The sequence below is a fragment of the Chiloscyllium punctatum genome, chromosome 37 (assembly GCF_047496795.1).
Source record: "Chiloscyllium punctatum isolate Juve2018m chromosome 37, sChiPun1.3, whole genome shotgun sequence".
In the NCBI taxonomy this organism is placed as follows: domain Eukaryota; kingdom Metazoa; phylum Chordata; class Chondrichthyes; order Orectolobiformes; family Hemiscylliidae; genus Chiloscyllium; species Chiloscyllium punctatum.
Window position 1 is genome coordinate 31,104,903 of NC_092775.1, and position 25,878 is coordinate 31,130,780.

Below are 25,878 nucleotides of genomic sequence, written 5' to 3' on the forward strand. Positions count from 1 at the left end.
TAATGAAAATACTCTAATAGGCCAAGACAAATATATGAATTGAAGCCTGGTTTACCTAGGAATACCAAATATAGTATTTAGTATGAAAGTATCATAAATATATTATTACATTGCAGTCTAACCATGAGGAGAATTCTAGACTTCGCTTTTTAGTCGACCAATCTGTAAACAAACCAAACTCACAGTGTGGTATCAAAGCAAACAAAGCAAATAAAAGCTAGTGGCAATTATGGAATTCACTGCCTAGAAAATCATGCTGCAGTGAACATCTAGAAACAGTTGAAAAACAGACCTGAGATCATCTGTGGAAGTGAACAATTCAAACAATTATTTTTTCAAGAAATCAATGCAACTTTAAGATTAGCAAGCCACCAGAAAAGCCTGAGAGCTGATCCATTGCTGTGAAGGAAACATTTCTGTACAGAAAACCCTCCAGAGAAACGACCAGAACAGTGCAAGTCTCAAAAGGTAATAGGGGAAACAAGCCTTTAAACAAGCAGCATGACCAGTAAAAACCCACTAATGGTGTGGACTTGAGGGGCCAAATGGCCTGCTTCCACACTGTTGGGGTTCTATAATTGAAAATGACTGAGGGGGCAACCTCAAATTGAGAATGATGTAAAGGTGCTGGTCTTGGACTGGGGTAGACAAAGTTAAAAGTCACACAACACCAGGTTATAGTTCTCGAAAGCTTATACTTCCAAATAAACCTGTTGGACTATAAACATTGTGTGACCTTTAACTTTGTCAAAGTTGTGAAGACATAGAACATAGAACATAGAACATAGAAGAATACAGCGCAGTACAGGCCCTTCGGCCCTCGATGTTGCGCTGATCAAAGCCCACCTAACCTACACTAACCCACTATCCTCCATATACCTATCCAATGCCCGCTTAAATACCCATAAAGAGGGAGAGTCCACCACAGCTACTGGCAGGGCATTCCATGATCTTACGACTCGCTGAGTGAAGAACCTACCCCTAACATCAGTCCTATATCTACCCCCCCTTAATTTAAAGCTATGCCCCCTTGTAATAGCTGACTCCATACGTGGAAAAAGGTTCTCACTGTCAACCCTATCTAACCCCCTAATCATCTTGTACACCTCTATCAAATCACCCCTAAGCCTTCTTTTCTCCAATGAAAACAACCCCAAGTGCCTCAGCCTTTCCTCATAGGATCTTCCTACCATACCAGGCAACATCCTGGTAAACTTCCTCTGCACCCGTTCCAGTGCCTCCACATCCTTCCTATAGTATGGCGACCAAAACTACACACAATATTCCAGATGCGGCCGCACCAGAGTCTTATACAACTGCAGCATGACCTCAGGACTCCGGAACTCAATTCCTCTACCAATAAAAGCCAGTACGCCATATGCCTTCTCCACTGCACTATTTACCTGGGTGGCAACTTTCAGAGATCTGTGTACATGGACACCAAGATCCCTCTGCTCTTCCACACTACCAAGTATCCGACCATTAGCCCAGTACCCCATCTTTTTGTTACTCTTACCAAAGTGAATCACCTCACACTTAGCTACATTGAACTCCATTTGCCACCTTTCTGCCCAGCTCTGCAGCTTCTCGATATCCCGCTGTAACCTGCCACATCCTTCCTCACTGTCTACAACTCCTCCGACTTTCATATCATCCGCAAACTTGCTCACCCAACCTTCTAACCCTTCCTCCAGGTCATTTATAAAAATGACAAACAGCAATGGTCCCAAAACAGATCCTTGCGGAACACCGCTAGTGACGGCACTCCAAGATGAACCTTTGCCATCAACTACTACCCTCTGTCTTCTTCCAGCCAGCCAATTCCTAATCCAAACCTCCAACTCACCCTCAATGCCATATCTCTGTATTTTCTGCAGTAGCCTACCATGGGGGACCTTATCAAACGCCTTACGAAAATCCATATATACCACATCTACCGCTTTCCCCTCATCTACCTCCTTAGTCACCTTCTCAAAGAATTCAATAAGGTTTGTGAGGCACGACCTGCCCTTCACAAAACCATGCTGACTATCCTTGATCACATCATTCTTATCCAGATGTGCATAAATCCTATCCCTTACAATTCTCTCTAAGACTTTGCCCACAACAGAAGTGAGACTCACTAGCCTATAGTTACTAGGATTATCCCTACTCCCCTTCTTGAACAAGGGAACCACGTTTGCTAGCCTCCAGTCCTCTGGCACTACTCCTGTAGACAAAGAGGACACAAAAATCAAGGCCAATGGCTCTGCAATCTCCTCCCTTGCTTCCCAGAGAATCCTAGGATAAATGCCATCAGGCCCAGGGGACTTATCTATTTTCACCCTTGCCAGAATTTCCAACACCTCTTCTCTACATATCTCAAAGCCATCCATTCTACTTATTCATGCCTCAGTATTCATATCGACAACAATGTCCTGTTCCTGAGTGAATACTGACGAAAAGTATTCATTCAGTGCCTCCCCAATCTCTTCAGCCTCCACACGCAACTTCCCATTACTATCCTTGATTGGACCTATTCCTACCCTAGTCATTCTTTTATTCCTAACATACCTATAGAAAGCCTTAGGGTTTTCCCTAATCCTACCAACTAAGGACCTTTCATGTCCCCTCCTTGCTGCTCTTAGCTCTCTCTTCAGGTCCTTCCGGGCTACCTTATAACTCTCAATCGCCCCTATTGAACCTTCACGCCTCATCTTTACAAAGGCCGCCCTCTTCCATTTAACAAGGGATTCCAATTCCTTATTAAACCACGGCTCCCTCACACGACCCTTTCCTCCCTACCTGATAGGTACGTACTTATCAAGGACACTCAATAGTTGCTCCTTGAACAAGTTCCACATATCAATTACGCTCTTGCCTTGGAATCTACTTTTCCAATCCACACATCCTAAGTCATGCCTCACCGCATCATAATTTCCCTGCCCCCAGCTATAACTCTTGCCCTGTAGTACACACTTATCCCTCTCCATCACTAGAGTAAAAATCTCCGAATTGTGGTCACTGTCCCCAAAGTGCTCACCTACCTCTAGTTCTAATACCTGGCCTGGTTCGTTACCCAGAACCAAATCCAGTATGGCCTCACCTCTTATCTACATATTGTGTCAGGAAACTCTCCTGCACACATTGGACAAACACTGTCCCATCTAACGAACTTGAGCTATAGCTTTCCCAAGGGTTAGGATTAGGGTTAGGGTTAGGGTTAGGGTTGGCTTATCTACATATTGTGTCAGGAAACTCTCCTGCACACATTGGACAAACACTGTCCCATCTAACGAACTTGAGCTATAGCTTTCCCAATCAATATCAGGAAAGTTAAAGTCCCCCATAACAACCACCCTATTACTGTCACTCTTCTCCTGAATCATCTTCGCAATCCTTTCTTCAACGATTCTAGGACTATTAGGAGGCCTGTAAAAGACTCCTAACAGGGTGACCTCACCTCTCCTATTCCTAACCTCAACCCAAACTACCTCAGATGGCAAATCTTCGTCCATCTTCCTTTCCATCGCTGTAATACTATCTTTGACAAGCAAAGCCACACCCCCCTCTCTTTTACCCCCACCTCTGACCCTACTAAAACATTTAAACCCTGGAACCTGCAACAGCCAATCCTGTCCCTGATCTAGCCATGTCTCCGTAATAGCCACAACATCGAAGTCCCAGGTACCAACCCACGCTGCAAGTTCACCTACCTTATTTCGTATACTTCTGGCATTAAAGTATACACACTTCAAGCCACTCTTCTGTTTACAGGCACCCTCCTTTAAGATTGATGCCATATTCCTAACCTCCCTACACTCCAGGTCCTGCACCCTAAAGCTACAGTCTGGGTTCCCATGCCCCTGCAGAGTTAGTTTAAACCCCCCCCCCCCCCCCCAAGAGCACTAGCAAACCTCCCCCCAAGGATACTGGTGCCCCTCAGGTTCAGGTGCAGACCATCCTGTTTATAGAGGTCCCACCTTCCCCAGAAAGAACCCCAGTTATCCAAGTACCGAAATCCCTCCCTCCTGCACCATCCCTGTAGCCACGCATTTAACTGTTCTCTCTCCCTATTCCTCGACTCTCTATCACGTGGCACGGGTAACAAACCAGAGACAACAACTCTGTTCGTTCTAACTCTGAGCTTCCAACCTAGCTCCCTAAAAGCCTGTCTAACATCCTCAGCACTCCTCCTACCTATGTCATTGGTGCCAATATGGACCACGACTTCAGGCTGCTCCCCCTCCCCCTTAAGGACCCGGAAAACACGATCAGAGACATCACGTACCCTTGCACCTGGGAGGCAACATACCAAACGTGAGTCTCTCTCGTTCCCACAAAACCGCCTATCTGTGCCCCGAACTATCGAGTCCCCAATTATTATTGCTCTGCTCTTCTCCACCCTTCCCTTCTGAGTAGCGGGGACAGGCTCCGTGCCAGAGGCCTGAGCCCCGTCACTTACCCCTGGTAAGTCGTCCCCCCCACAAGTATCCAAAACGGTATACTTGTTCTTGAGGGGAACGCCCGCAGGGTGTCCCTGCACTGGCTGCTTCCTCCCAGTCCCCCTCACTGTCACCCATCTATCTGCCATCTTTGGAGTTACTACTTCCCTATAGCTCCGATCTATGACCCCCTCTGCCTCCCGAATGATCCGAAGTTCATCCAACTCCAGCTCCAGTTCCCTAACACGGTCTTGGAGGAGCTGGAGATGGGTGCACTTCCTGCAAGTGTAATCAGCAGGGACGTCCATGGCATCCCTCACCTCATACATGTTGCAGGAGGAACATTGCACTGCCTTCACTGCCATCCCTCTAAAGCTAACCTTTATTTTAAAACAAAACTGGGTCTAAAGAATACAACATGGAAAGAAACTAATTATGTGACACCCAAAGCAAATTTAATCTCAAGAGGGAAGGACAAAAAAAATTGTATTCCATCTAAAAAAATCAAGGTTGAGGTACACAGTCGAGATTTTGAACAATGATTAACACTTTTCAAAACTATTTACTTGATGATAAGGTTAACAACAGCAAATTAAGATAATTCTTCATATACAGGTTTCAAGAAAAGTGATTGAAAAAGGGAGAAATAAGTGCTGCTATTTAGAATGAAGATCTGTCAGCAATCAGAGTTGGGCTCTTCATTTTTCAGGACCTCGGAACCACAACAGCAAGAGAATAAATGATAAGCATTTAACCTCATTGGGGTTTCCAGAAATTAGGGCTGTAACAGTGTTGCCACCAGCTTTCCAGTCTTTGGACCAGGCTAGTACCACTGTAACTCTGTCAGTATGTGAGCGAATAAAGCGTGATGAATATTTTTAATGCAGATCCACCAATATAGCAGTATGGACAAAGAGGTCTAATTTGAAACTTGAAACATTCATTTACCTTTTCTCTTTAAGATGCCCCCAGCAGCTCTGCCTCTTGCTACAGTCCTGTGTGCCCTATATCCGCACCTCCCATGCCAGAATCTGTTGTAGCCCCCAGCAAAGGCAACCATTCCTGGTGGCACTGCTGGTACAGGAGAGCTGGCTATTTTCTTGCCTGGCAGCTGTCTGAATCAGAACATCTTTGAAGATTGGGAGTCAACATCACAAGATGTTTACATAGACATTAAATACCTGCAAGGTGCTTTGGCTAAGTGAAGGTGGCTCAACACATTCCCCCCACCACCCCAATTTTATTTACACTGAGGAAGTGAGAACCCTGATTCTGTAAAATTCAATCTTATGATTCATTTTCATCAAGTCATAGAAGTATACAGCACAGAAACAGACCCTTTGGTCCAACTCATCCATGCTGACCAGATATCCGATGTAAATTTAGTCCCATTTGCCAGCATTTGGCCCATATAGTGCTAAGCCTTTTAAAAGTTGTAATTGTACTAGTCTCCATCACTCCCTCCGGCTGCTCATTCCATACACGCATCACCCTCTGGGTGAAAATGTTGCTCCTTAAGTCCCTTTTAAATCTTTCCCCTCTCACCCTAAACCTATGGCCTCTAGTTTTAGACTGCCACACCCGAGAGAAAAGACCTTGTCCACTCACCCCTCATGCTCCTTATGATTTTATAAACCTCTATAAGGTGACCCCTCAGCCTCCAATGCTCCAGGGAAAATAGCTGAATCCCTCCAACCCTAGCAACATCCTTGTAAATCCTTTCTGAACCCTTTCAAATTTTACAACATCCTTCCTATTGGATGGAGACCAGAATTGCACACAGTATTCCAAAAGTGACTTAGCCAATGTCCTGTATACAAACAACATGACCTCCCAACTCCTATACTCAATGCTCTGACCAATAAAGACAAGCATACCAAACGCCTTCTTCACTATCTTCTTCCACCTGTGACTCTGATTTCAGGGAATTAAGAACCTGCACTCCAAAGTGTTTTTGTTCAGCAACATTCTCCAGGATCTTACCATTAAGTGTTTAAGTCCAGCCTTGATTTGCCTTTCCAAAATGCAGCACCTCACATTTATCTAAATCAGCCTATTGCTCCATCCAATCAAGATCCCGTTGTACTCTGAGGTAACCTCTTTGCTGTCCACTACACCTCCAATTTTGTGTCATTTCTAAATTTGCTAACCATGTTCACCTCCAAAACTTTTGCATGACTGATGTAAGCAATGGACCAAGCACTGATCCTTACGGCACACAGTTGGTCACAGACATCCAGTCTGTAAAGCAAGTCTCCATCACCACTTTCTGCCAATTCTGTATCCAAATGGCTAGTTCTCCCTGTATTCCATATGATCTAACCTCGCTAACCAGTCCCCCATGAGGAACCTTGTCAAACGCCTTACTGAAGTCCATATACATCGTGTCCTCTGCTCTGTCCTCATCAATCCTCTTTGTTACCGTATAACCGAAACTCCACGGGTATTGTGCATGTGCATTGTCAGGAGAAAAGGATAGAAATGGTTGCAGGAAATTTATTAGAAAATGTTGCAAACCTGGTGCTTTAAGACTAAATAATACCAAGCAAATAGACAGCACTACTTTAATTAATGTAGTGGCTGCTCACAGAAAACTTGCCAGTGTCACAGTCAGATGCATCTAGTAATGTTCAGATAAAGTCATTGCAGATAAATGCAGTGATCTGCAAACAATCAAAAATCCTGTCACTGAACAGTTGTTTGATTTGTGGTACCTTTTCAAAAATATTGATTCTCTTCGCAATTACAAAGAATAGAACTATTTCAGTTGATGATAACTAACCTCTAAAGAATACCCAATAAGATTCTACTATTGAAGAGCTGGTCCTCATTGTCGTAGCTGCCTATTCTCCATCCTCACTATGTTGAACGAAATGTGGAAATCTTTTCACATTCCATTTTGTGTAAATGTAAAGGCAAAATAATTCCACAGGTCTTTAAAATTGATTTTATCTGGTAATTAACTTACTGAAGCCGCTATATAGATACAACATGTGGTTATATCATAGAAGAAAAAGCAGTAAAACCGATGAATGAATCATTCTAGTTTGTCATTTCATATACTTTAAAATAGAGCCCAGTATGATCAGTGTCTTCACCTTCAAGTATTACTGGTTGGTTTATCGGTTTTTCCCTTTGACATAGGTCTACCTGAATAAGTTCATTTCTTTAGAACCCAGACTGAAAAAGAGATAAGGAATACTATATTTCAGAGGTGAATGTCTTCATAAAATACTATTTGGTAAACTCTTTAGGGAAGGACATGCTTATGATATTTATCATAATGACACTGCATATAATTGACACAACAATGTATATAAAGGTAATTTACATTACCGATCTGCCACTGTGGATTGAACCTTGCTGCCAGCAAGGTACTCGTGTCTGATGCAACAATACTTATGTGTTAGCTTCCACAACAGAACGTAGGTAATGTAGTACCAGACAATTCATGTGAGGCTTATTACAGCTGGAAACATATGCACATATATTACACCCTCAGGCCCATTAGTGCCAAGGTTAATATTAAGCTTTTCAGTTACAAATAGTAGCACACTTCTTTCAAACTTCAAATAACGCCAATTAAGATAGTGTTTGAGACATTTATATCCTGCCAACAGATATTATAAAATGGTGATGAGACATAAAACAATAACCCCATTTTGCCCAAGATAAAAAATTCTCAAACAGAAATGCATGATTAAACATTGACAACATGTGCCTATTTAATAGTAACAGAGTTTACAAGATTAACAACATAAATTTCAATGTAACATTTTGGAGATTTGACAATTCTTCCTCATCTGGTGACTGTATAATGTCTGGAGAGATTTATATTGGGCTTGGTTGTTTTTGGTTGGCATCTTAGTCTTGTGAAAGATGTGAACCTAAGTATTTTTGCAATGCATCCATTTCTAGATGGATAGAGCTCTTACAGATAGTGGAATCAAAGGCTATGGGGATAAGGCAGGAATAGGATACTGATTGTGGATGATCAGCCATGATCATAATGAATGGTGGTGCTGGCTCAAAGGGCCGAATGGCCTACTCCTGCACCTGCACCTATTGTCTATTATAGAACTGTGTCTTTCCTAGTTGTTGCGGTGTTGCAGTATGCAGAATTTTGTTAACAGAAAGTACCTAGAGAATTAAAGATGTATTAGTAGTCATCTTGCCATTCATTGGCAATGCCCTTCTTGAGATAACAGAGGTAACTTTTTCACAAAATAGGGAATATATAGCAAGAGGAAGTTGAAACACCTAAGGCAACATCATAGATGCTCCTTATCCTTGTAAGATCAGAATTGTTTAACATCTTCATTCTTGATTGGATCAGAAGAGACACCATGCCTGTAGTGAATGGACCCAAACAAGTTTACCTAACGAACACTAACCTGGCATTTTTTGTTGTTAAGTACCAGCCAATGTTCTTGTGCTGTACTGTCAGTATTTGAAGATAATAGTTATGCTTTGCCTTTGTCATACCCTCAACCATGATCAGCTACATAAACCCAGCCAATGCATTTTCAATACTCCGAATCAGGTGCTGCTGGGATAGGTCTTGGTTAACTGATAGCCAAATGGTAACATTCAAAAATAGAACCGTCCAAATGGTATCCTAAATATCATGAGCTCCTGGGAATCTTCCACTAACTGGTTGCTCCAGTGAGCATGCTTTGCATCCAGTTTGGAAAAGGAAAGAAAACAAAGAATTGTGGATTCTGTAAATCAGAAACAAAATCAAAAACGAAATCAGAAATCTCTGGAAAATCTCAGCAGGTCTGGCAGTGTCTGTGGACAAAAAGCAATGTTAACATTCCAGGTCCAGTAACCGTTCTTCAGAGTTCTGAAGAAGCAATTTCCAGCATTTTGATTTTGTTTCAGTTTGGAAAAGAACCTGGCTCCAAAACATTTATGATTTAACTCTTCCATTTTAGATGGACACGTCTTAAGCTAAAGATTGAGGTACAATGGATCTAAGCATACTCTTATGCTGCCATCTTTCCTTAATACACACATTATGGAGCTACACCAATCTGTGTAGTGGTTGACCTATGAAATGATACCATTTAGCTCCATCTTGTACATGTCTGCACAAAGCTTCACCTGAATGTGCATACTGTACTTACTTGAAGAGTCAATAAATGGAGTTGTACAGACCACAAGTTGAAATATTGCACAACCATTGTTGATCATGTCGATAAGGTTTGGGTACATCTATAAGAAAGTGTTCACTGATTCTCTGTGTCACACCTGGTCTGTTCCATCACAGTAGGAATGGTATGATTCTCATGAATTATTATTACTGAGACATAATAGTTATTTCACCGCTTGGCATTTGTACTTAACAGGGAGAAGATTTCAAGAAGTCAAGATGATCTTGCTGATTGATATTGCAGTGAATGTGCCAGTGCATGGAATTGGTAAGCCATTGTACATTGTGAGATTGCCTCCTGTACTATTATACCATCGAGCACCGATCACTGAATTACATGTCTTACAGGATATGCAGTGATAGTATGTTGTCACGAGCTCTCATGTCAGTTCAGCTTTTAATGTTTGACACCCTGCCTTTTCAGAGCATATGATGGTAATGGTTGTAAAAGCTTGTGATTGTCTTAAACAGTTAACATAGTATTTAAGATTAATGATATGGTTATCCCTGAAATTTATCTTTACTCAGTTGACCATGCACTCCATCAATGTTTGCATTGGTGCACATTCTTTAAGATGGTCCATTTTGCCAGTGTTGTGGTGTTGTGCCACCTTACCCATCATCGACGTTCTGTTGTGGGATCTGGCATGGCCTTTGGAACCAGATACCTGCATATACATGCCTGATGGTCTTTGGTGGCAAAGGATTTGCAAATGTGAAGAAATGCTTATCAGCTTTGGTAACAAATTATATTAATGACAGATCTTGTTGGTTTGCTGAACTTTGTTGATTGTAGTATGAGTTTTAACCCGCCACTATAGATTCACGCTTGTGTCTATGTTCAACTAAACTATTAGACCATAAGATATAGCAGCAGAATTAAGCGGTACGGCTCATTGAGTTTGCTCCACCATTCGATCATGGCTGATATGTTTCTCAACCTCTTTCTCCTGCCTTCTCTCTATAACCCTTGATCCCATTACCAATCAAAAAACTGTTTAACATTAATACACGCAATGACTTGGCCTCCACGTCCACTCTATCCAGCTTCTCAGTATTCTGTAGGTTTCGATGAGATCCCCCCTTATCCTTTTAAACTCCATCGAGTACAGCCCAGAGTCCTTAATCGCTCATCATATGACAAGTCTTTCATCCCTGGGATCCTTCTTGTAAACCTCCTCTGTACCCCCTCCAAAGCCAGCACATCTTTCCTTTGATACAGGTGTCAAAAACTGCTCACAATATTCCAAACAATCAAACCAGAGCCTTATACAGTCTCAGCAGTACATCTTTGTTCATGTATTCTAGCCCTCTTGAAATGAATACTAACATTTCAATTGCCTTCAAACTGCCAAAGGAACTTGCAATTAAATCCAAAAATATTCCTGAACTAGGACTCCCAAGTCCCTTTGTGCTTTACTTTCCAAACCCTTTCCATTTAGAAAATAATCTACACTTCTATTCTTCCTACAGAAGTGTATAACCTCACATTTTGTCACATTGTATTCCATTTGGGAAGCAGCCCAGTCAATCCTATTGATCTTCCTAAAATAATCCACACATTCCAGGTATCAATCTAGTATATCTAAACTGCCTCCAATGCATTGACATCCTTCTTTAAATAAGGTGATCCACACAGTACATAGTGTTTTATATGTCGTCTCACCAATACACTGCTTAACTGAAACACAAGGTCCTTACATTTACATTCATTTCCTCTGATAATAAATAACCTTTATTTTTACATCCTGTATCTGCATACTTACGTTTTGTGTTTCATATACAAGAACATCTAAATCCCTTTGTATCTCAGGATTATTCAGTCATTCTTCATCTGAGTAATTGTTTGCCTTTTTTATCTTCTTGCCAAAGTGAACAGCTTCACATTTTCCCACACTTTACTCCATCCGCCAGCTTTTTGCCCACTCGTTATTCCTATCTATATATGTCTGCAAGTTACTTACATCTTCTTCACAATATACTATATTACCTATCTGTTGTTGCCTACAAATTTTGCCAACATGGGTTCAAATCCTTCTCTAAATCATTGATGTAAATTGTAAAGGTTGAAGCCTCAACATTGATTCGTGCTGAATTTGGCTTGTTACATATGGGCAGCACGGTGGCTCAGTGACTGCCTCCCAGTGCCAGGGACCTATGTTCAATTCCAGCCTTGGGTGTCTGTCTATGTTGAGTTTGCATGTCCTTCCCATGTCTATGCAGGTTTCTGCTGGGTGCTCCAGTTTTCTCCCACAGTCCAAGTATGTGCAGGTTAGGTGCATTGGCCATGGTAAATTGCCCTGTAGTGTTCCAGGGATATGCAGGTTAAGTGGGTTAAACATGGGAAATGCAGGGTTACAGGGGTTGTCTGGAATGCCCTTCAAAGGATCGGTGCATACTTGATGGTCTAAATGGCCTCTTTCTGCACTGTAGGGATACTATGATGCCAAAGGCCCACTTATGCATACCTGATTTTCTGACAGCCTGCAAGTGTTCTTTCCAGACACAACAGATTATCTAAACACCATGAGCTGTTATTTTATGCAATAATCTTTGATATGTCAGCTTAACTATATGCTTTCAAAAATGTTTACACCTGCTTGATAAATTGGTGACTCCCACACTGTAGCTTAACACCCTTGGAGCAGTGACAACATGATCTACTAGAAATCAGTATGAATTTCAAACAGCCCTGTAACTTTGTGCTTCTGGCCTGTAATTCATATCCCACTTCCTACTAGCCGAAGTGGTGTCAGCTGGAAAAAGGGACTCAGACACTTAACTGGACAGTGTGACCCTTGTCTAGTATCAAGGATCAGGGGTAGAAGTCGAGGCCACCAAGAACTCTGGCTAACCAGAGGCCCGCAGTTCTAATGAAAAGCAGTGCCAACAGGGAGGAGGGGCTGCTGTCCACTCAAAACCCACTCATGGTTCCTGACACAGCTAACAATTAGCAAAGTCTATATCCATAAGGAACCATCTATAGGCTTTCCCAAGGATTTTTCCTGAGTGGAAATAGAAAGATGGTAAGATTCTTTCCTGTAACCCACTGTTAGGAACAGGAATAAATATTGCTCAGAAAGTCATTAAAGCACAGAATGAGGTCTTTTGGATCAAATGGTGGTGCAATAAACCATTCAATTCCACTCCCCTCCTCTAAACACAAAGCTCTATAAGTTTATTTTCTTGAACAATGTTCCTTGACCTTCCTGATTATTGCTGTTTCCACCACCCTTGTAAACTGATTTCCAAGTCATTACCAGTCACTGCACAGAAAAATTTTTTGCTTACCTCCTCAGAAGCTCTTGCCAAAAAACTTTAAATCCTCTAGCCTTATAAAATCAGTTAATGGGAATGACTTTCTCTGCCTCAGCTAAACCTTTCATAATCTTATATCTTTACCACATCTCCCCTCATTCCTTCTCTGCCATAAGAAAAGCCACAACCTTTCCTACATAACCTTGTAACTAGAACTTGCCAACCATGTAACCAGTCTGGTCAATCTCTTCTGCAACCTCTCAAAACCTTCACATCCTTGCTAAAATGTGATGACCAACATCAGATGTGATATTCCAGTTATGGTTTAACCAGATTTATAAAGGTTCAACATAATTTCACTGCTTTTGTGTACATTACCTCTATTAATCAGGCCCTAAATTCCAGATACTTTTCTGACTATTCTCTCAATATTATCTGCCACCTTCAAAAATCTGTCCACATGATACCCTAAATCCTTCTTTCAAACTCTGCCTTTAATTTATATTGCCTCTCTCTTTTCTTTCTGGCAAAATACATCATTCCACTTCTCAGTTGTCTGCCGATGCTACTAACCTATATCCTGTTGTAGTCAATTGGCATCATTCTCACCATTTGCCACACCTCCAAGTTTGATTCTCAATCTTTGTGTTTCCATGTCCAAATTATTTCTATACAGTAAAAATGGCAGCAGCTTGAGTACTGACCCTTGGGGAACACCACTAGGTACCACTCTGAGTTCTCCACTTTGTTTTCTGCATTTAAGCCAATATTTTTCTTTACCTAAGTGATGTTGCCCACCATAGTCCACAAACGTCAATTTTAATAACCAGCCTTTTATGCATGCAGTACTTTTCAAGCACTTTCCTCCAGTACATATAGGCACCATTTCCTTCATCAGCTTTGCCTAATGCTTCCAGAAAATTCAATTAGATTAGTCAAACACAATCTGACTTTTACACATTCATGCTGACTCTCGTTAATTAACTCAAATCTTTCCAAGTGCCGATAAATGTTTTTGTTGATTATGGTTTTTAAATCCTCGTCCCACTACCATTAAAACAGGATTCTCTGCTCAAGTGGAAATAAATGATTAAGACAATAATCAAAGTGGAATGACAAAGTTCTACATTTATCCCTCAAGAAGACAAAATATTTAATGCAGCGAAACATCCTTGTGTGTCTGTTATAAAGCAAAATTTGTCAGCTAACTATATAAGGCAATAGCAGGACGACTAATCAAATTTTAAATGAGGTTTCGCGCAGCATCTTAAAAGGGTGGACAGAATCCCAGAACTTGGGGGCCTAAGCAGCTGAAGATATGTCCAACAGTGCTGAACTGATTAAAATTGGGGATGCTTAAGAGGCTGGAAACAATGAGGACAGATATCTGTGAGGGTTTTGCTGCTGGATGATTTCACAGAGCTATGAAGGGGAAATGCTATGGAGAGACTTGAAACCAAGGGATAACAATTTTAAAACAGAGGTGTGTTGAATTGGGAGCTACAATAGGTCACCAAGTATAGATCATCTCATGGTCATAGCAGTATCCCTGCCTCTGAGCCAGAATCTCCAGGTTCAGGATTTGAAGGCCATGTAAGGTACATTCATGATGTCTTCAAACAGACTAATTTTCAACCTGCTAGTATTTCCAACAGGCCTATGACATTTCATAAAAAGAGGGAGGGTCTCCTGAGCAGAACTGTTGCAGAATAGTCTCCCTAACTGAAAGGACCCACAGGCAAGTTCTTGTCACAGGTTATACTCTGCACTGAGCATCCTGGGCTGTGTGTGAGCTGTGAGCCCGGAGTAGCGCATAGGCAGCAAGTCCCAAGCAGAGACCGACACAGGGAGAGGAAGTCCTGGAACGTACCTTGGAGCAGCTGAGTGCCATTATGGAGTGGACTGGAGGCATGGATCGGAGCAGGAATATCTGTTGGACTTAGTCTGGTGTGGGCAGTCAGACTATGTGTGGAGGCTCTGCGCTAAGCTGCCACAATGTATTGTTTATTTAAAATATTTTTATCTGGCTGTAAAGTGAATCTTTTAATAATGCCTTATTTCAAACTTATTTTTTAAAGTCTGTAAAGTAATGCAACTACTTTTTATTACTCTTTTGTATCCAAGATTTGTACCTTAGTTTGTGCAATAAGAGGCAAACATTGGAAAAGCTTTTCAATGTACTTTTACAATGGAGAACACATGACAATAAATGATACTTTATTCCTCTGGAGGGAGGAAGGGAGTAAGGATGGAAGGAAGGAAGGAAAATAGATCAGAGAGTCTAGGGGTGAGGATGAACAGAACTTAGTATGAGTTAGAACATGGACAGCAAAATTTCGAATGACCTCAATTTGACATAGTGTTGAATGTGGGAGCTTGAGCAAAAATGCATTGGACTAGTCAAGTCTTGGGGTAACAAAGTTGTGAGAGTTTTAGCAGCATATGGGTTGAAATTGGGACACAGTTGAGAAATGTTATGGAGATAGAACAAACTGGTCTTTGTGCTGGCATGGATACATAGTTGGAAACTCATTTCAGGTCCAATATGATACCATTCAGTCTCAGAAAGTTGTCAAGGAGAGGAATAGAGTGAGTGACTATGGAACTAGAAATAGTCTTCCTTATATTTAATTGGAGGAAATTTCTGCTCATCCAAAACTGGAGGTCAGACAAGCAGACAAGCAAGATTTCTTTCTCTTATTTCTAAATGTGGGAACTTGTGTGCAAGTTATCTGCTGTGTTAACATAACAACAAACAATGGCAATTTAAATCATTAATTGACTGTGAAGCACTTTGAAACTTCCTGAGAATGTTCTAAACTCTATTTAGCATTACAAGTTCTTCCAATGATGACTATTTGTTAATGATTGTGTAGAAGTTATATTTCAGATTGTAATTGCCAAATCCTTGTTACCCTTGCCAGCACAGTGATGATCAATAAAATTTGGGCTGATCATTTTCTATTTATTTCCTCAGAATTTTGCAATCTTAATATTGGAAAGATCAAGAGATATGAAATATTCTGAATTGGTGCACATGCTATGATAATGTGTGTTCTCAAAGTTTGTGAGAAGATTTGTAGCTCGGGTGCTCGTTGTTGTGGTTCTGTTCGCCGAGCTGGGAATTTGTGTTGCAGATATTTCGTCCCCTGTCTAGGGGACATCCTCAGTGCTTGGGAGCCTCCTGTGAAGCGCTTCTGTGATCTTTCCTCCGGCATTTGTAGTGGTTTGAATCTGCCGCTTCCGGTTGTTCAGGGGACGAAACGTCTGCAACACAAATTCCCAGCTCGGCGAACAGAATACAACAATGTGTGTGCTTTAGGGAAAACCTGTATTTACTTTTGGAAGGGTCTCTTAAAGACTCAAGTGAAACTAGAAAAAAGGGTAAGCTGCTACTGTGGTAGGTTGCTATTAGAATGTAAGTAAGAAGAAAAGGATAAAGCAGCTAATTAGAAATCAAATGATTCCTGTTTTCAGAATCTGCATTTCAAAACAGATTCAAGTGAAAAGTTACAATAAGTCTCAGGATGAAGGAGGGACTGAGTTGCTGTATATGTAATACACTTTGAAATCTACAGAGCTGAAGATGTGAATAGCAAAGTTTATGGATTGCAGAAGGTTCCTGTTGCTGCGTCAGTTTTGCTAGCACCAGCCAGACCATTGACAGAGGTCTGTAACAGGAGTTTCTGGGGATCCCAAGCCATCAAAACTAATCAGAACTTAGCTGGAGAAATTAGGCAGGGGTGTCAGTAGTTTGTGGGAGTTTCACATGGAATATGCCTCTGCTGAAAGTGACTTGAGGGCTAAGTGCATTGAATAGGAAGTGAGATATCCTATGTTCCAGAGGCAAAATTGGAAAGAATGCGAAATTGTACGTGATGCCACATTTGTGTAGGAAATTGGATGAGTGCATGACTGAAGGAATAAGAGCTACAATATGTGGAATCAATGCAAGAAATTATCAGCAAGCAGCATTCTTATAAGATGAAGTTGCTGGTAAAGATTACACATACCTAAAAGCCACTACTTTTGTGATAACAAATAGCACTGGAATGCATGGCAACTCAGCTAATAAAACCATAAACGGAGAATGGAACACAAAGCCTAGTCTTATTATCTAACTGGATGCAGAACCTTAACCAAACTAAGGAAATAAGGGTTATGGAGAGCAGATGGATAAGTGAAGCTGAGTCCATGAAAAGATCAGCCATGGTTTTATTGAATGGTGGAGCAGAATTGATGTGCCAGATGGCCTATTCTTCCTCATGCTCTTATGTTCTAATTGCCTAACTTAGACTGTTAATAAGCCTTAGTTTCTCAAGAATAAATAAAAAAGGATATTTTTTAGAAATTGAACAGACAACTTGTAGCACGTACAGCCACAGGTGAGGTACTGGAGGACTGGAGGGTGGTTAATATTGTGTTTTTATTTATGAAAGGCTGCAAGGGGAAGCCTGAAACTATAGACTGGTGAGTCTGACATCAGTGGTGGGTAGGTTGTGGAGGGGATTCTCAGAGAGAGGATTTACATGCATTTGGAGAGGCAAGGAATGATTAGGGATAGTCAGTATGGTTTTGTGCGAGGAAAATCATGTCTCACAAACTTAATTGAGTTTTTTTAAGGACATGATCAAGAAGACTGACAATGTTGTCTGTGTGGGCTTTAGTAAAGCCTTTGAGGAGAAAGTGAGGACTGCACATGCTGGAGATCAGAGCTGAAAATCTGTTGCTGGAAAAGCACAGCAGGTCAGGCAGCATCCAAGGAACAGGAGAATCGACGTTTCGGGCATTCTCCTGTTCCTTGGATGCTGCCTGACCTGCTGCGCTTTTCCAGCAACACATTTTCAGCTTTAGTAAAGCCTTTGACAAGGCTTCACATGTCAGACTGATGAGTAAAGTTAAATCACATGGGATTCAGGGAGAATTGCCAATTGGATAAAAAAATTGACTCGACAGTATGAGACAGAGGGTGGTAGTGGTGAAACGTTGGTTTTCGGACTGGAGGCCTGTGACCAGCAGTGTTCCACAGGGACCAATGCCGGGTTCATGTTTGTTAATCATTTATATCAATGATTTGGATGAGAATTTAGGAAACATGGTTAGTAAGTTTGTAGATGGTTCTAAAACCAGTGGTATAGTTGACAGTGAAGAAGTTTATCTAAGATTACAAAGGAATCTTGATCAATTGGGCAAGTGGGTCAAGGAGGTGCAGATAATGTTTAATTTGGATAAGTGCTTGGCATTGCATTTTAGTAAGACAAAGGGCTGGAGTCATACCATTAATGGTAGGGCCCTGGGCAGTGTTCCCGAACAGAGAGAACTAGGGGTTCAGGTACATAGTTCTCTGAAAGTTGTGTTATTGGTAGACAGGGTGGTCAAGAAGGCATTTGGTATATTTGCTTTCATTGTTCAGACTACTGAATGTAAGAGTTGGGGCATCATGTTATGTTGTACAGAACATTGGTAAGACCTCTTCTGGAGTAGTGTGTGCAGTTTTAGTCATCCTGCTGCAGAAAGGCTATTATTAAATTGGAGAGAGTACACAGAAGATTTACAAGGATGTTACTGGGAATGGAGAGTTTGAATTATAATGAGAGGCTGGATGGGCTGGGATATTTTCAATGGAGCATAAGAGGTTGAGGGGTGACCTTATAGAGGTTTATAAAATCATGAGAGGCATAGCTAAGGTGAATAGCAAAGGTCTTTTCCCAAAAGTTGAGTAGTTCAAAATTAGAAGGTTTATTTTAAGGTGAGAGGAGAAAGAATTAAATGGATTTGAGAGGTAACATTTTCACACACAGCATGATTCATATGTGCAATGAATTGCCAGAGGAAATGGTAGAAGTAATTATAATTACAATATTTAAAAGATATTTGGACAGATATACAAATAGGAAAGGTTTAGAGGGATATGGGCCAAACACAGGCAAATGGTACCTGATTAGTTTGAGAAACTTGGTCGGCACGGACAAGTTGGACCAAAGGGTCTGATTCCATGCTATATGAATCTATGACTCTATAATCTAATCACAATGGGAAGAATGGAAAGTGAGAGACCCATTAGGCCCCTTCAACTAATATGAGGTAATGATTAAGGATGGTTTTTATTGATCAAATTACCATCTTCTGCATCATCTTTTAATTAATTATAAATCCCTCCAAAGAACTTAAATGATTAGATTTATTAGAAGAGAAATGTTGGCCTTGATCACCTCCGCCCCAGATTCATTCTGAAGCTAACAATTCTCACACTCTTTTAGATCTCGATAATATCACTTTGATATTTACCAGAAACAGAAATTGTTGGAGAAACTCAGCAGGGCTATCAGCATCAATGGAGAGAAAGCAGAGTCATTGTTTCAAATCCAGTGATCCTTACTTTAATGTTTGATGTATATCTTTGCTTTCTGTGAAAGTCTTATGTTTGCATTACATCAGGTCTGAAGTTTGAATTCTCTCAGAAATAGGAATGAGTTATTTTTCTTCCCAGGATATAATGTAGCTTTGACATTCATACCGATTGTACAACCACCAAAATTGCTTGTTTCCTTATTAAATAAAATTTATATAATAGCCGTCTTAGTAAGAGGATTAAATTACAACTTCCAGGATGAGGACAAGAAAGATTTCTTAGCAGCATTAGAAACAACACTAAAAGATGTTGCCTGAACTGCTGTGCTCTTCCAGCACCACTAATCCAGAATCTGGTTTCCAGCATCTGCAGTCGTTGTTTTTACCAACACTACAAGACAACCAACTCACAGAAAAAACCCAGCAAACTATCAACAGACAGTTACGCCAACATTAAGCAGGACAAAAGGAAGGAAACACACCCAATACACAAGAAAGGAAAGCACTAGAAGCACTAAAAAAAAGATGAAAACTTTGTCATCCTACCTGCAGACAAAGGACGCTTGACAGTCATATTAAATCAAAGAGACTACATTGAGAAAGCGAATGCACTACTTGCAGATACCAACACTTACCAAAAATGGTGTTAGACCCGACCTCACAACTAGAGAATTGAATCACATCCCTAATCAAAAAGTTTCAGAAATCTGGAGAAATAAATAAGACTGACTTCCAAAAAATGAAACCAGACAGATCCAACACACCACGCTTCCACGGATGACCCAAAATTCATAAACTAGGAGCCCCCCTCAGACCCAGTATCGCACTACCAGGAACACCAACTTACAGACTGGCCAAGGAGCTACACCAAAGACTGAAACACTTAATAGAAGACTCACACCACTCCATCCACTCCACCCAGAATTCCTGAAGACCATCAAAGACACCAAGATAGAAGTGGATGAAATAATGATCTCCTTTGATACAACAGCCCTGTTCACAGCCATCAACATCAATCTGGCCAAGGAAACACTGACTACATTATTAGAAGAATCAAAGACACATACACTAAAACCATCAACTTCATCAGAAAGGACAATATCGTCAAGCTAGTGGACATATGCCTTGCTACCCACTTCACCTTCAACAACAAAACGTACAGACAAACCAACAGAACACCCATGGGATCGCCAATATCAGGGTTCTTAGGAGAGGCAGTAATGCAAGACTCAAACAAACAGCTCTGCCAACCATCCAATGCAAACTTTGGGTCTGTAAGTGGATGATACCCATGTCCTCACCAAATGAAACAAATTAGAGGAATCCTTCAAGACAATCAATAATACCCACACGGGCATAAAATTCACTAAAGAGGAGGAAAACAACAACAAACTGCAATTCCTAGATGTCGCAGTAGAGCAAACAGCCAATGGGGCTGTAGACAAACCATTGTCTACAGGAAAACAACACATACGGGCCAAATACTGAACAACAGAAGCAATCATCCCAACACCCACAAATGAAGCTGCATTAGAACATTATTTCAACAAGCCACCACACACTGCAGCACAGAGGAACTATGAGGAGCAGAGGAAAATCACCTATACAGCATATTCAAAAAGAACACAGTCCATCAATTTCTCAACAACAAACCCAAAAAATTGACAAAACATGTCCAGAAACCCGAGCCACTCTCTCCTACATCAAAGACATCATAGAAATTACCGCCAGACTACTCAGACCCTTTGGCATCATGGTAGCCCACAAACCCACTAACACACTAACACAGCAGCTAATAAACTTGAAAGACCCTATACAGGCAACAAGCAAAACTAATGTCATTTACAAAATACCTTACAAGAACTGTAAGGCACATTACTTTGGACAAACAGGCAGAAAACTAGCCACCAGGATACATTAACATTAACTAGCCACAAAAAGACATGACCCACTCTCACTAGTATCCTTACATGCAGATTAGGAAGGACACCACTTCGACTGGAACAACACACCCATCCTAGGACAAGCCGAAGAGAGACACGCATGAGAATTCCTAGAAGCATGGCATTCCGACCAGACCTCTATGAACAAACACATTGACTTGGATCCCATTTCCCCTCCCCCGAAGGAAAAAAAACAGGAAATGATATCACCATCAGAAATTATGTAACCACAGGAAATGACATCACCAACCCAAGGACACTTAAACACATAAATAGAAAGCAGCCATACCACTAGTGCTTCATATGGGGGCTCACTGACGACGTTAGCTTAGTATGGTGATGAAACGTCTGAAAATGAACCTTCCAGCTCACCAAGCAAGAACATCCAGAAGATTTGAGCTCAAAATCTTCTCAAAACTCGCTAATAAAATGTATAATTAAAATTTAAATTATCACATTTAATCTTCTGTATTAGACACAGAGTGAATCCAACTTCAATTCCCTTTGATGGGGAATATTTTCTGAGGAATTTTACTCAAACCTTTATAATATCTGGGAAAAATAAATCTAACTTAAAACACAATTGTATTTTAGACCAGTTTTCATTCTCTGAGTGTGGGGCTAGTTGGACAAAGCCAACCCAAATTATGTATTATAAAGTCTAGCACCCTCTGATGAAAGTTGAGGGAAATTAGTTGAGATAAGTCTGTTCCTAATAATGGCAGGTGAGGAGTTATGATTTTCAATGCACGTTCCTTGTAATTGATAAGCATAATTTTGTTGTATTAACTATTTAGAATGACATGTAACTTTATTTGAAGTATCATGGCAGTTAAATTTAAATTTTGTTGAATCTAGTCAGTTATTACAGCACAAATTTTAAAAAGTGAAATCCTGTCATTTGATTCGCTCTCTGTTTGCAGCTTTGTTTGACCTTAAGATGTAAGAGCAGAAGTAGCACATTCAGCCCATCAATCTGCTCTGCCATTCAATAAAATCATGGATAATCTGATAATCCTCAAAACCTCCTTCCTGTCTTATTGCTGTAACTTTTGACTCTCTCACTGTTTAACAATCAGTCTACCTCAGCCTTGAATATACACAACCACTCAGGCTGGACAGCCCACTGCAGTAAAGAATTGCACAGATTCACTACCCTCTGAGAGGGAAAATGCATCCCATCCTGTCTTACATTGCTTTCTTCTAAAACATGATCAGTCTCTACAAGGATTGTAACAGTGCATTATAGTCTAAATTCCTCACAATATCTACCACAGCATTAGTTTCAAATTAAGATAAAACTATTCTGTTTTTTAGCAAATCTATAAGTTGAGAGGCAGCAAAAGATTCAGGTGATAAAAAAATAGTTTTATGGGTAACAAACAAAAACAGAAATTACTGGAGAAACTCAGCAAATCAGGAGCATCTGTGAAGAGGAAACAGCATTTTACAAACCCACCGACTCCAACAGCTACCTGGATTACACCTCTTCCCACCCTATCTCTTGCAAAAATGCCATCCTGTATTCCCAATTCCTCCGCCTCCGCCAGATCTGTTCCCAGGAGGACCAGTTCCACTACAGAACACACCAGATGGCCTCCTTCTTTAGAGACCGCAAATTCCCTTTCCACGTGGTTAAAGATGCCCTCCAACGCATCTCGTCCACATCCCACACCTCCGCCCTCAGACCCCACCCCTCCAACCGTAACAAGGACAGAACGCCCCTGGTGCTCACCTTCCACCCTACTAACCTTTGCATAAACCAAATCATCCGCCGACATTTCCGCCACCTCCAAACAGACCCCACTACCAGGGATATATTTCCCTCCCCACCCCTTTCCGCCTTCCGTAAAGACCGTTCCCTCCGCGACTACCTGGTCAGGTCCACGCCCCCAAACGACCCACCCTCCAATCCTGGCACTTTCCCCTGCCACCGCAGGAACTGTAAAACCTGCGCCCACACCTCCTCCCTCACCTCTATCCAAGGCCCTAAAGGAGCCTTCCACATCCATCAAAGTTTTACTTGTACATCCACTAATATCATTTATTGTATCCGTTGCTCCCGATGCGGTCTCCTCTACATTGAGGAGACTGGGCGCCTCCTAGCAGAGCGCTTTAGGGAACATCCCCGAGACACCCGCACCAATCAACCAAACCACCCCGTGGCCCAACATTTCAACTCCCCCTCCCACTCTGCCGAGGACATGGAGGCCGTGGGCCTCCTTTACCGCCGCTCCCTCACCACCAGACGCCTGGAGGAAGAACGCCTCATCTTCCGCCTCGGAACACTTCAACCCCAGGGCATCAATGTAGACTTCAACAGTTTCCTCATTTCCCCTTCCCCCACCTCACCCTAGTTCTAAACTTCCAGCTCAGTAACTGTCCCCTTGACTTGCCCGGACTTGTCCTACCTGCCTATCTTCTTTTCCACCTATCCACTCCACCCTCTCCTCCTTGACCTATCACCTTCATCCCCTCCCCCACTCACCCATTGTACTCTATGCTACTTTCTCCCCACCCCCACCCTCCTCTAGCTTATCTCTCCATGCTTCAGGCTCACTGCCTTTATTCCTGATGAAGGGCTTTTGCCCGAAATGTAAATTTCGAAGCTACTTGGATGCGGCCTGAACTGCTGTGCTCTTCCAGCACCACTAATCCAGAATCTGGTTTCCAGCATCTGTAGTCATTGTTTTTACCTCATTGATTATTACCATTTTGAGTCCAGTGACCCTCAAGATGGATTTGGATTTTGGATTTTAGTTCAAGTCTCCAACATCTGCAGTTGTTTGTTTGGTTTTAGTTCCTTGTGTAATCCGGCCTTGTATGTCTGTGTGCCAGTTAATATGTAAAGTATCTAATTTTAAAATCAGCATAAGCAGCATGATTGACATATTATCTATCCAACTGCTTCCAGCATACACATGCACTATCATAATCAGGAGCATCAGATACAGTAAATTAGGTTGGAGGAGAGGCAGGTTAAAATCTGTCATTGCCTATTTTAATTTCCCTCCCTACTCCCTTTCCGACATGACCACCCTTGGCCTCCTCCATTGCCACAGTGAATCAGACCGCAAATGAAAGGAACAACACGGTGAGGACAGTGCAGGAGAAAGAGAGAGAGAGAGAGAGAGAGAGGGAGACTGACATGGTGAGGACAGTGCAGGAGAGAGAGAGAGAGAGAGAGAGGGAGACTGACATGGTGAGGACAGTGCAGGAGAGAGAGAGAGAGAGAGAGAGAGAGAGAGGGAGACTGACATGGTGAGGACAGTGCAGGAGAGAGAGAGAGAGAGAGAGAGAGAGAGGGAGACTGACATGGTGAGGACAGTGCAGGAGAGAGAGAGAGAGAGAGAGAGAGAGGGAGACTGACATGGTGAGGACAGTGCAGGAGAGAGAGAGAGAGAGAGAGAGAACCTGCACAGTTACCATCTTTGCTGTTTGAATTCATGTATTGCTGGACATCGGAGTGCATCTGGGAAAATTAACAAACAGCGAAATTCCCAACTAATCTTGGAGGAATTTGCAATTCCTGCGGTGGCAGGGGAAGGTGCCAGGATGGGAGGGTGGGTTGTTGGGGGGGGGGGGGGGGGGGCGGGGGGCGTGGATCTGACCAGATCAATGTAGCGGAGGAAGATGACTACATTGATGACTGCATTGGTGCCACCTCATGCTCCCGCGAGAAGGTTGAGCAATTCATCAACTTCACCAACACATTCCACCCTGACCTTAAATTTACCTGGACCATCTCTGACACCTCCCTCCCCTTCCTGGACCTCTTCATCTCCATTAATGACAACCGACTTGACACTGACATTTTTTACAAACCCACCGACTCCCACAGCTACCTGGATTACACCTCTTCCCATCCTACCTCCTGCAAAAATGCCATCCCGTATTCGCAATTCCTCCGCCTCCACCATATCTGCTCCCAGGAGGACCAGTTCCACCACAGAACACACCAGATGGCCTCCTTCTTTAGAGACCGCAATTTACCTTCCTACGTGATTAAAGATGCCCTCCAACGCATCTTGTCCACATATCGCACCTCCGCCACCCAACAACCCACCCTCCCGTTCTTGCACCCTCCCCTGCCACCGCAGGAATTACAAAACCTGCGCCCACATCTCCTCCCTCACCTCCATCCAAGGCTCCAAAGGAGCTTTCCACATCCATCAAAGTTTTACTTGCACATTCACCAATATCATTTATTGTATCCGTTGCTCCCAATGCGGTCTCCTCTATATTGGGGAGACTGGACGCCTCCTCGCAGAGTGCTTTAGGGAACATCTCTGGGACACCCGCACCAATCAACTCCCCCTCCCACTCTGCCAAGGACATGGAGGTCCTGGGCCTTCTTCACCGCCGCTCCCTCACCACCAGACGCCCGGAGGAAGAACGCCTCATCTTCCACTTCGGAACACTTCAAGCCCAGGGCATCAATGTAGACTTCAACAGTTTCCTCATTTCCCCTTCCCCCACCTCACCCCAGCTCCAAATTCCAGCTCAGCACTGTCCCCATGACTTGTCTTACCTGCCTATCTTCCTTTCCACCTATCCACTCCACCCTCCTCCGTGACCTATCACCTTCATCCCCTCCCCCACTCACCTATTGTACTTTATGCTACTTTCTCCCCACCCCCACTCTCCTCTCATTTATCTCTCCACCCTTCAGGCACTCTGCCTGTATTCCTGATGAAGAGCTTTTCCCGAAACGTCAATTTTCCTGCTCCTCGGATGCTGCCTGAAC